We start from the raw sequence: 12,791 nt of genomic DNA on the forward strand, positions 1-12,791 counted from the left end.
GAAACTGATGAGGCTTTCTACAGACAACTGAAGGTAGCCTCGCAATCACAGGCCCTGGTTCTCATGGGGGAATTCAGTCACCCCGATATCTGCTGGGAAGACCACACAGCCAGGCATGCACAGTCCAGGAGGCTCCTCCAGTGCATTGATGACAACTTTTTGACACAGGTGGTACAGGAGCCAACAAGGAGAGGAGCACTCCTGGACCTGGTACTGACAAACACAGAGGGACTGGTGGAGGACATTAAGGTTGGGGGCACCCTGGGTTGCAGTGATCATGAAATGATAGAGTTCAGGATCATGGGTACTATGCACAAAACAACAAGAAGTAAAATTGCAGCCTTGGATTTCAGGGGGGCTAACTTCGAGAAACTGCTTGGAGAGATCCCGTGGGCTAGGGCTCTGGAAGGCAAAGGGGCTCAAGAAAGCTGGTTGATATTCAAAGACCACTTCCTCCAAGCTCAGGATTGGTGCATCCCTAAGAGCAAGAAATCGGCCAAGGGATGCAGGAGACCTGCATGGTTGAGCAGGGAGCTTCTGAAAAAGCTCAAGTGGAAGAAGGAAGTTTACAGTAAGTGGAAGAATGGACTGACCCCTTGGGAGGATTACAAAAATGCTGCCAGAGCGTGCAGGGATGAAACAAGGAAAGCCAAGGCCGCCTTGGAATTAAACATGGCTAGGGATGTCAAGCTCAACAGGAAGGGCTTCTACAAGTATATTGGAAGCAAAAGGAAGACCAGAGAAGTTGTGGGCCCCCTGTTGAATGAGACAGGAGCCATGGTGACGGAGAATGCCGAGAAGGCAGAGTTACTGAATGACTTCTTTGCTTCAGTCTTTACTGCTCGTCCCAGCGCCCAGGAGTCCCAGGCTTTGGGAAAAGTAACGGGCAAAAAAGAAGACACTTCCCCTGGGTTGAGGAGGATCGAGTGAAGGATCAATTAGATCAATTAGATATTCACAAGTCCCTGGGTCCTGATGGGATGCAACCGAGAGTGCTGAGGGAGCTGGTGGAAGTCATTGCTGGGCCGCTCTCCATCATCTTTGAAAGGTCCTGGAGAACAGGCGAGGTGCCTGAGGACTGGAGGAAAGCCAACGTCACTCCAGTCTTCAAAAAGGGCAAGAAGGAGGACCCGGGGAACTACAGGCCGGTCAGCCTCACCTCCATCCCTGGACAGATGATGGAATAGCTCGTTCTGGGCTTCATCTCAAGGCAAGTGGAAGAAAAGAAAGCTATCAGAAGTACTCAACATGGATTCACCAAGGGGAAATCGTGTCTGACTAACCTGATAGCCTTCTATGATGGCATGACTGGGTGGATAGATGAGGGGAGGGCGGTAGATGTGGTCTACCTTGGCTTCAGCAAGGCATTCAAACAGTCTCCCACAGCATCCTCATAGGGAAGCTTAGGAAGAGTGGGTTAGATGAATGGACAGTGGGATGGATAGATAACTGGTTGAAAGACAGAGCTCAGAGGGTGGTTATTAGGGGCACAGAGTCTAGTTGGAGGTCAGTGACGAGTGGTGTTCCCCAGGGGTCAGTACTGGGTCCAGTTCTCTTCAATATATTCATCAATGACGTGGATGAGGGGACAGAGTGCACCCTCAGCAAGTTTGCCCATGACACAAAGCTGAGAGGGGTGGCTGACACACCGGAAGGCTGTGCCGCCATACAGAGAGACCTGGACAGGCTGGAGATTTGGGCAGAGAGGAACCTTATGAAATTCAACAAGGGCAAGTGTAGGGTGCTGCACCTGTGGAGGAATAACCCCACGCACCAGTACAGGTTGGGGGCTGACCTGCTGGAGAGCAGCTCTGTGGAAAGAGACCTGGGAGTCCTGGTGGACAACAGGATGACCATGAGCCAGCAATGTGCCCTTGTGGCCAAGAAGGCCAATGGCATCCTGGGGTGCATCAAGAGGAGTGTGGCCAGTAGGTCGAGGGAGGTCATCCTCCCCCTCTACTCTGCCTTGGTGAGGCCACGCCTGGAGTACTGTGCCCAGTTCTGAGCTCCCTGGTTCAAGAAGGACAGGGAACTGCTGGAGAGGGTGCAGCAAAGGGCTACCAAGATGATTAGGGGACTGGAACACCTCTCTTATGAAGAAAGGCTGAGGGATTTGGGTCTCTTCAGTCTGGAAAAAAGACGACTGAGGGGGGGTCATATCAACACTTACAAATACTTAAAGGGTGGGTGTCAGGAGGATGGGGCCAGGCTCTTTTCAGTGGTGCCCAGGGACAGGACAAGAGGTAATGGGCACAAACTTGAGCATAGGAAGTTCCACCTAAACATGAGGAGGAACTTGTTTCCTTTGAGGGTGGCAGAGCACTGGAACAGGCTGCCCAGAGAGGTGGTGGAGTCTCTGTCTCTGGAGACATTCCAAACCCGCCTGGACGCGTTCCTGTGCAACCTGCTCTAGGGGAACCTGCTCTGGCAGGGGGGTTGGACTAGATCATCTCCAGAGGTCCCTTCCAACCCTATGATTCTATGAGTCTATGATTCTATGCGATGCAGATTGAAAAGCAACAGTGTTTCCGGAATGGAGACATCTACCACGATTTCCATCAAAAGTCCTGTCCATACAATTACAGACCGCGATACAAAAATGAAGCTGCTGCTGGAAATAGTCCCCTTGGACAGGGCAGAACCTATGGCCTCCACAGGTCTGAAGTCTTTCAGTGGCACTGGCTTATAAGCAGAGCTTTTCCATTAGATTTCCATTGCTTTTTTTCAAAAGCACATCTCTGCTGTATTTTAAGGTTATTCTAAAGCCAATACATATGTTTTCCTCTGTCCTCCAGTTTATAGAGTTGAATGTGTGTGGGAATGCTGTGTCTGCTGCAGTCAATGGAAACCTTCCGTACTGGCTCAAATGGATGTTTGTGTTTGGCTCTCAGTAAATTGTCCTACTTGTCCTAAACAGCACCTCATATTCCCTACCGTTGCTTTTCCCTTGCCCCAGCCCTCATGCACATTTAACGCAGGTCTGTTAGTAGCTGAGTGTGGAAGAGCACAGAGGCCTGAGAAAGATCAGGCAAAACTCTTGCAGGGGAGAAGATGCCAGGTGGTTTGCCGTGTACCCGGGTAATGGCCACATTTTCTCTCCTTTTAGCTACACCAGTCACAGGCCTCTGTGTGTGCAGATGTGGGAGAAGGAGAAGAGAAAGAGTGAAATGGATGGACAAGACGTCAAGAATTTACTGTGTGTCCTGCGACCTGCCCAGACCAGAGGAGCTAGGAGGGAATTCAGGGCTGGTCCCACCTAACAAACCACTGCAGCTATTGCAAGGAGCAACCAAGAAGCCATCACCTCAGCCCTGAACCTCTACTATATGCGTCAGTCCCTCCTCAACATGTCTGGCCAGGTCTTCAGCTGGTGTAAATCAGAGTCGCTCCTTTGAAACTAGTGTGATGACCTGACAGCAGCTGTGAATTTGACACTGCATGCCGTCTTGCAGCTCACCCAGCTGTGTTTGATTTACATCTGGATCTACTTGGAAGTTCATGTCAAAGGCCTTGCCACAGTAGGAAGGGGTAGAAGGAGGGAGGGAGGGAAGCAGGAGGGACAGCTTGCAAAATGCCCTCTGCTGGAAGGAGCCAAGCCCCACAGCAGGCATGTGGCTGGGAGATGAGTCGGGCACTGATTTTCTCCCCCTCACCTTGCCCCGCCGAGGCCAAGCTTCCTGCAATTACTGGTTATGATGATTATAATGTTTCTGGTGTGTATGTGTTTGTGCACACGTGTGCAGTGGTTTCTTCCTAAACCCAATTCAGTTGGACATTGCCAGATGGTACAAAAGCTTACCGGAATTTCATTTTCAAATAAACCACAGACTTGGATGAGCTAATGTTGTTCCACATAAAAAGCCACAAAATTCAACAAAGTGATGTTGTTTCAAGGAGAGAACATGTCAAGTGAGAGAACCATCCGGTCGTCTCTGAAAGAGCTACACACTCCCCCTCATGCTTTTAGAAGCTGTTTACGTACGAACGCCAGGCATACAGCACTGCAGCTTGGTTTTAACATTTCTTCACAGCTGATGACTGTGGAGCAGAGCCTTGGCAGAAGCGGCACAGGAACTACATCTGCTTATAAGCCTTCCCGCATTATTTTAACTGCTCCTGAAAGGCTCATGGCCTCAGAGGAACTGCAGCCCCTTTCTCCATCAGGATAGGTATGTCACCACCACTGGGGACATGGCTCCAGGTAGGTGTCCTCGCCATCATCACCAGGGCAGGGGAGGTGACTTCCTGCAATGCTCCAGAGCTCAGCTTCTCACAGCCCAGAAGCTTGAGGGCATCTTGGGACCCAAACTGGGACCACTTGCTGATTTTATACGTAGCTCTCCGTTGTTGCAGCTTTGTCAGAAGTGGTTGCTCTAGGCAGGGCGAGGACAAGCGATTTGGACACCGAGGGATAAAGCAGCAAAAGGGCTTCGGCATTGCAGTGGTTCCTGCTCTGCTAGATCCAAAAGTGCAGCCCCGGAGGCCATCTCTCCCTCCAGTACATGCAGGGTGGGAGCCATAAAGCTGGCAGCCATAGAGGCTGAGCAGGATGAGGATGGAAGCCAGCCGCAAGAAGAGAGCCCTGCCCAAAGACCCACCTCTCCCTGCACCACCATCCCAAGCTGTCTGGCAGAACCCAGGTACGTAATGTCTTCCGTGCATTTAGCCCCAAACAGCCTAATGCTGGCATAAACAGCACTGTGATTTAATAACAAATTGGCAAAAGCTTTCTCTCCCCAGCAAGCGCCACCGCCAGTTTGTGGCCAGTGAATTAGGTCTTGGCCTGGCTGAGGATGTGTGGAGCTGCTAGAGAAAGCGAGCCCAGTGCTCGTGGCCAGCAGCCTCAGCACAGCCTCCCGCGGGCCTCTGGCAGAGCCGCAAGGGCTACGTCTGCGGAAGGGCTTCAGTGTTGCAAAGGTGAGACTTGCAGCTCCTAAGCTGTAGGACCCAAAGGGGCCGGGTGTCCAGCCCAGGGAGAGGCAAGCGGGGATGGTGCCACTGCCCAGAGGACTCTCACTGGTGGTGGTGGCATTTCACTGTGTCCCAGCACTGCAAGAAGTACCAACAGCCACATTTGCAGCCGTAAGGGTTTGGTTTCAATTTTAAAATGCATCTTACTATTGACGTCTCATTGCAGATGGTTGAGCAAGCACTGACTCGGGCTGATGGATGTTGCACCAGACCTCTCTGCCTTGGGTTGAGTATGTCTTTCTCTGGCTGCTTTTCATGCCTATTTTCAGCTCTTGCCGTGCTAGCTATTTATTTCAGCCCAGAGCAGGCCCAAGACATGTTGCTTATAAAGCATCCATGGCTCTATAGACTAATCAGATCTCCCCTTTAAAAGTTGCTCCTGTGGCTTTCCTGGCATGCACAGCCACAACCCCCTGCCTGCTGCCTACACTGTCCCCTGTCTGTGCCCCATGCCATGGTGGCAGGGATGCAGAGTCGTCATCCCTCCTGCTTAGGAGACGGGAGGAGAAAAGGAGGCTTGCTGGAAACGCGCTCCCAGGTTTCACCAGGAAGCGGTTAACAAAAATTAGGGGAAATTAAATCGGTATCAAAATAAATCAATCTCACGCTTCAGAAGAAGAATAATAAACGACCTCAGCACCAAGAGGATGATCTGCTTTCGCCGTGGAAATAGGACGTGGGGGACGACTCTGTCGACCCAGGCCCCTTGTAGCCCCAGTCCTGGTACCCATGTGCGGACTGGTGGCGTCAGTTCTTTTCAGGGAGGTGGCCTTCCTGCTCTGAAGGAAGCATCCAAACACCAGCGGAGACAGCAAAGACACACCAGCAAAAGCATTTTTTTCCCCTTAAACTCTCAAGCCTGCAGGATAGATTTTGTTTCAATTACATCTTTATAAATAACTTTCTATTTCACACTCACCTGTTCATTTTCTGCCCTAGTTAGAATCAATATCACAGATAATTATCTGTCAGAGCGTTTATACATCACTGGAAGGTGACTAACAAGAAAAAGTCTTTTTCCTTCTATATATTTTTTTCAGACCACTTTAAGTGAATTAACCAAAAACAGGAGATGGCAGATTGATGGTGGCTGGAAACTAGATACTAATTTTTACCCATGAATAAATGCGTTGTCGCAAGGAAAGGCAATCAAAGTTTTCCTAACAGCTCTGGCAGCCCCAGCAGGAGGGTCACCCCATGGGGCTGCACCGTCTCTTCCTGAGCCATCCTGCCTGATGGACATCTGCGATGCACCCAGGCGGCTGCCGCAGCCCTGGCTGCGCCTCGGATGCCTGCTTGTGCCTCCCGCAGCAGCCCTGCCTGCAGCAACCTGTCTTCTTCTTCTTCCCTCCTCATCCTCCACCCAGCATGGGTTTTTTCCTGTCTGAGCTTCATATCTGACCCCTAATCTATGTTTGGAAAGTTTAGTCAAAGGGCCTGTTGCTGGCCCTGCTGCTAGAAGGATGAATGAATACCTTGGGTCAAAATGTATGTTTTACTGGTGAGCTGCCCTCCCTCCCCTTTTATTTCTTCTACCTTCCTCTTGCTCTGGTGGAAAATCACCTTGTGAGCTTCTTCTTAGCTAGAAACAGACAACTTATTCCTCATTCATACAGTACCATGTGCTCTGGAGCCACCATCCACCATAGGGATGTCCTCTTTTTTGGCACATGAGCTATAGACACCTCAAATATCAACATACGGAAAACCCCGGACAAGCCTTCTTGCTGAAGCTTCTCCAAACTGCTCCACATGGTTGCCCAAGGAAGAGAAAGAGAGCCAAGATGCCCAGCTTGCTTTGAAGACTAAAGAGCAGCAGCTAATGGACTGCACCACACAGCAGCCCTCTCCCTGCTTACCCAGAGGGCACAGTAGTGCTTCTGGCCACCACCTGCCCTGCTCTCCCATGTGGCCTCTCCCAGGATGCTCCGGACAAGTCTTTTGTCCAGCCCTGCCCTGCTGGGATCCTGGAGTAGGAGGTGGGACTCCATTTGTGCCATGCCTGGGTCACAGTAACAGGCGACTGGACCAAATGGGCTGCAGGTCACTCATGTCCTCTGTCATCCTTTGTGTGGAGCACAAGCTTTGCGTAAGTGAAGTGGTTGCATGATAGCCAGTGGTAAATAAATCACAAGAAGTCCATCTACGAAGAACTTCTCCCACTCTCTTGTTTGCGGAGTTACTGGGACCACATCCAACATAATAACAACATTTTTTAAAGCAGAGGCAATCATTTACACTGGTGTAAATCAGAAACGCTGCTCCAATCCCAGTGGATCTACCCCACATGATTTGCGCTCTTGTTTGCAAACGTGAAACCAGAATCCCCGGCCAAAAGGTCTGTAGTTCAGGGAGGGAAACGTCTGGAAGCAGGAGCACAGAGATGGCACGGCAGGTCAGTAGTGGTGCCAGGTTTGTGTTTCCCGGGCTCGTGCTCTGCTACTGTCTCAAGCGGCACTGAGCTGCTGGCTTGTTAACGACCCAGATGTCGGCTGGTGGTCCCAAGCTGTGACAGCCTGCTCAGGGTCTGGATCCCAGCGTGGACATTTGTCAGGTCTGAGAGCTTGGTCCACAATGGGCAAAGTCATCCCCCTTCTTTTCTGTCCTCTTTCACAGTGCCTTGGGGATTGTCTTCCCGTGCGAGTTTTGCCCTGGTGCCCAGGGCCACACAGGTAGGTCATTTGGTCTACATGTGGCACAGTGGGGGGATTTTGGATGTAGCATGTCTTAGAGAAGAAGAGGAGGAAGAAGGAAAGCATTTCCACTTTTTTTTCACTTTTCTTGCAGATTTGTTTTTTTATTTGCTCGGGTCTCTTATGAGAGAGAATCACAATGTGCGTGGCCCACTAAATCTGGAAAAAACACCACCAGTTTCAAGCAGGTATGTCTGGGAGAAAGGCTGGGAGACTGGGACCATCCCGCTCCTTGCAGACAGCATGGCCATGCTCAGTCATTCGCTGGTGCAGAAGGTGGGCTTGAGCTGCTTGTTGCACCCAGGTTCCCGATACACCAAGGCACAGGACAGGTCTCGCAGGTACTTGCAGAGGCAGAGAGTGAAATTCAGCGCGGGGATGGATTTCATACCCCCGAGTGTATGGCTTGGGGTTGTGCTGCCACAGCTTGCTCCGGAGGAGACAGGTTTGCCTGTGTGATGCCCGCTGCAAATGCCGATGTGCCCAGAAGCCACCCGTTCCCCCTGCTTGCACAATATCTTGGCAGTGTGTTTGCATAATGAAGTCTCTGCTCCTGGAGTGCTGCTTTGCACAAGCACTCATACCTTTGTGTGGAGGAGCCTGAAGCCGGGGGTGTCCCGGGTGCCCTCGTGCCTCTGGGGATGAGGAACGGGCTGCTCCTGAGTGCCACGCACACAAGAAATCACTCTGGTCACCCGGAGGCCGATCTTGTGATTCAAGGCAGGAGGGGCTGATTCACGATTTTCAGCTGTGCTTCTGCCTCTAGCACATTGTGGGCGGTTTGGTGTTTCTTAACTCCTCCTGCCCGGTGGGGCTGGCCGGGAATTGCCAGCAAGGGCACTCCTGGGAGGACAAGGTGCGCTGACAGTGCCGGGGGCTTGCAGGAGGATGACTGCTCCTGGGAATTATAGAATCTTAGAATAGTTAGAGTTGGAAGGGACCTTAAAGATCATCTAGTTCCAACCCGCCCCCCCGCCCCGCCCCGCCCCGCCATGGGCAGGAACACCTCCCACTAAACCAGGTTGCTCAAAGCTCCATCCATCTTGGTCTTCAATGCTTCCAGCGTTCCAGTGCCTCACCACCCTCATTGCCCGTAAGGTGAGGGGAAGCCCTCCGCCTGGCCAACTCCACCACCAGCCGGGATGCCCAGGTGCAAGGGGAACTGCTGGGGTGCAGCCCCGGCATGCTACAGAAGAAAGACCTCTGCCAGCTGTCCCCACCACCTCCCAAAGCCTTTGGCCATCTCCAATAAAAAGAGCCGCTGGCCTCCTCCATACCGTGCGTGCAGACAGGAGGCTGCCTGCACCAGCTGGGCAGCGAGGCTTGCTTTTTCGGTTTATCGCGTGGCGTCTATTTTAGCAAGTAGCTGCTCTCGAGAGGTTTTGCTTGTGGAAACACCTGCCTGCTGCTCTCCTCGCCCCTGCCAGCCCCCGGGCTCGGTGGGCAGACAGTGCTCCCACCCCCCTGGCCCTGTCCGATGGGGCTCGTGCCTACCCATGAATCTGCAGCCCTTGCTGCAGTTGCTAAATTTGTCCTGCTTTGAAACTGGGTCTTCCTCCATCACTGTAGGGGGTCATCTGGGCCCTCTGCCTTTTTTACAGGCATTTCAAGTGAAACTTGTAAAATCCCATAAAATGAAGGGGTTCAAACTGCAAGTCCCAGGGTGGGCTTATGCCTTGCTTGAACTGCCTCAGAGCTGTTATAAAATAGGTCCAGATACTTCATGAAGAGGCCTTCAAGACGTAGGTGTGTTGTGAAGGGAAATAACAACACACCCTCACAGCTCACTTGGCTGCAGAAGTAGCAAGCATGCTGCGGGGAAACTTGTTCTGGCTTGGGAAAAGTTCATGTCCAGCCTCCTTTGTCCATTGCGCTCCAGCCTGTGGCCCTGCACAGCATCCCTTTTTCCCACAAAGAAATACTTATCGTGGGAATGAAGGAGCAGGCCCTTCAGTGGGGTTCTGCGTCGCACCATACACTGCAAGCCCTTGATACACCTCAGTATAGGTAAGAAATGAGATTCAGGAGTTAAGGGTCTCTGATGCTTTCATTTTCAAGATTGATCAGCAATGCTGGCTGCCTTCATTTTGGAGCGTTCACCTCAGGACAGCTTCAGCAGAGCTGGCTTGCAGGGGCTGCAGAGCTCTCCTTCTCTGAAAGTCAAGGCCTCTGAAGGCTTTTCAGGTGGGAAAAGCGAAAGAGCGGGTTGCTTTGTCGTTGCTGAAAAATGCAGTCCAGGAACGCAGTCATGCGTGATCCCCAGAGGTGCTCCCCGCTGCAGCTGGCCTCATCCTCCCACCGCCGGCGCAGCAGCATCCCCCGAAACCAGGGAGTCGCCATGCTCCTTGAGCAGCGGCAGGACACAGCTTTCATGCGATGCAGCTGTCCCCATCCTCTGCGGGATGCGTTTGGGTCGGGGTTGGGGTGGGCGGCTGTGGCATGAAACCCGGTCCGGGGAGGGCAGGGAGCCAACTCCGCAGCTGACGCTTCCCTTTCCTCCCGCCGCATGCTGCAGGAAACTGTCTGCAAAGAGACTTTGGTGTCTGACAAAAATAATCAAGTTTCTCCTGTTCCCGCTGCCTTTGGGTGTGGAGTCTGTTTGACGGGAAGAGTGAAAGGGGAGAGCAGATGAACACCTCTGGTACTTCCCGTGGTCAGTAGTTTTCTCACACCTTCTTAACAAGTTCTCTCAAATCCTCCCTCATTAGCACCCAGATTGAGGTTGGCAGACATCAGCTATCCCTTTGCCGGAGGCAGCAGGCTCCCTGTGGATGGCAGGTCCTGCCTCTCACGTATGAGCATCACATTCCTCCTGGCAGCCTGCCCCGTGCTCGGGGGTGGCTCTGAGCCCCAGGGGTCTCAGCGCAGAGGCCCACCCCAGTGCACCCCCAGGTTTCTGGCATCCACCAGCCCCGCCGTAACCCTGTGCCGCCCATGCATTGCCACCCCATGTGCCACTTGCCCGAGAGACGCTTGCAGTAACTGGTCCGCACTCTTACGCATCTGGAAACAATGCCGTCGGTGTCGGTGAAAAGCAGTAAAATGGACGGAAGGAGTGCAGGACTTCAACTTGCCTCGCGCCGACTATCTCGCTGCCGGGCCGAGCAGTTTGCTTATGCCACTGCAGCCGGCCCCTGGGATGGTGTGAACCAGACGACTGCCAATTGACGTCAAAGGAGCCCTGGCGGTTTGCGCGAGCTGAGGGACTGCTTCTACTCAAGGTGGGTTTCCAACACCACGGAGAAATGTTTAAATCCCCCCCTCCCCTCCCCGCTCCCTTCCCCTCCCTCTGCTCCAGGAAACAAATGCCTTATTTCATTCATTGGCCGGTTTGGTTATGGCAAGAATCCTGCCCATATTTTGGCTACTTGGGATGTTTGCTGAGGACCGAGCAACCCAGATAATGCTAGCAAAGAGCAGCGGAGCAAAAAGAGAGGGGAAAGGTGGGGTGAAGCCAAGTTTAATCTCCTCTGACCCAGTTTGTGCCACGTGTTTCCAGACACGACTAAAGCCATGTATTTTTTTCTTCTCCCATTGCCTGTGATGTTTTCGAGGCTTGCGAAAAAGTGAGATGCTGAGTTCCTGCCATCCTTCTTCTCTTCCTCTTCAAATCAGTGCGTGCGCTGTGAAATTTGTCTGGGACAAGGGAGTTAATTTGAACTGGGAGCATTGCCCCTTGACTGCTCAAGTTCTCTTTCAGACACTTTATTTTTATTTTGTGTTTTAACTATTAGCTACAACCCCCATATTTTTGCTTGTCTCCGTGTGGATTTGACAGTGATGACATCAGTACATTTTCCCTAAGCAAATACCGTAAGATCTAATTTATATCTAGCCCAGACCAACTGCAACACATCCTTCCAAGCACAGAGTGATTCCTATGGGGCACGCTCAGGGAAGTCAACACGTTGACTTCCATCGGCTTTGGGTCAGGCCTGAGCTCTTGAATCGGTCTGTGTATATTGCTGCCAACACACGAGGCTGCACTATTTAAGATCGTCCAAAACAAACATGCTTCGGGTGAGACCAGGGCACAGACCATCACGTGAAAACCTTTGTGATAATAACTGAATGCTGATTTGCTTCCATATGGCATTGAATCTGCTTTCCGTGATTATTTTTAGTCTTCAAGGCTGTCCCTTAATCAACCCACTTTCTTTAATAGCTAGTGTTGCCTCTAGTGTGATGCAGCAGGTCTAATGATGCTTTCTATTAAGCATGGGAAATATTAGTTAGCCCACAGCTAGAAGCAAGTGAGAATGAATTTCCTACATGGGCTGATCCAAGGCCGCTGAACTGAGCACAAAGTTTTTCATCCATTTCAGTGGCCATGAATCAGGTCCTTACAGCCACCAAAAATAAAAAACCCATGAAACTCCAAACCAGCCCAAATCATCACATTTCTTTTAGTGGGGAAAAACCTTACAGTAAGATATGCCATGCTCAGACAAAGACAAATCAAGCAAATTTTTATTCCTCTTCTGTTCCACCTGCTTTTTTTCCTCCTGGAGCGAGGATTTGCAGTCACGATGCCGCGTGAAGGTAAGGAGCGAAGTAAGCCTGGTGCGAAGCCCCCAATGGAACAGAGTGCGTTCCCTCGCTTCTCAAGCACAGCGAGGGAGGGGATGCAGCCCCCACAGATTGCTTTAAAGAGTAGATAAGGCTTAGAAGCTGTTTGGAAACGTGGGACATTGCAATAAATTCTGGAGGAGGGGAGTGTTAAATGGAGCATGCCACCGGGCTTGGTATTTTGATGCACAGCTGCTCAGGCCAAGCCCTGCCATGGGACAGGCCTTTTTTACACTCACACATGGTCATGCACCTACATAAAACTGTGGCTTTCTCATCCACAGCAAGTTTCGGTGTAGTTTTATGTACATCCTCACATAGACTTCATGTTATGTAGCGCCTTCCCATCTCCCTCTCTGCAAGGGCACATGTGTATGCACGCCAACACGGGCACATGTACAGCCTTGCCATCCATGCACAACGGCATGGATTCACCCACGGATCAGTACGGTACATTGTTATCTGCAAAACCCTTCAAACTGGATCCCCCTTGGGAATGTGTGGCAGCCTTGATGCCCAGCGATCCTGCAGTGCTCATGGGATCCGGCCAGGGCAGCA

The sequence above is a fragment of the Chroicocephalus ridibundus genome, chromosome 1 (assembly GCF_963924245.1).
Source record: "Chroicocephalus ridibundus chromosome 1, bChrRid1.1, whole genome shotgun sequence".
Taxonomy (NCBI): domain Eukaryota; kingdom Metazoa; phylum Chordata; class Aves; order Charadriiformes; family Laridae; genus Chroicocephalus; species Chroicocephalus ridibundus.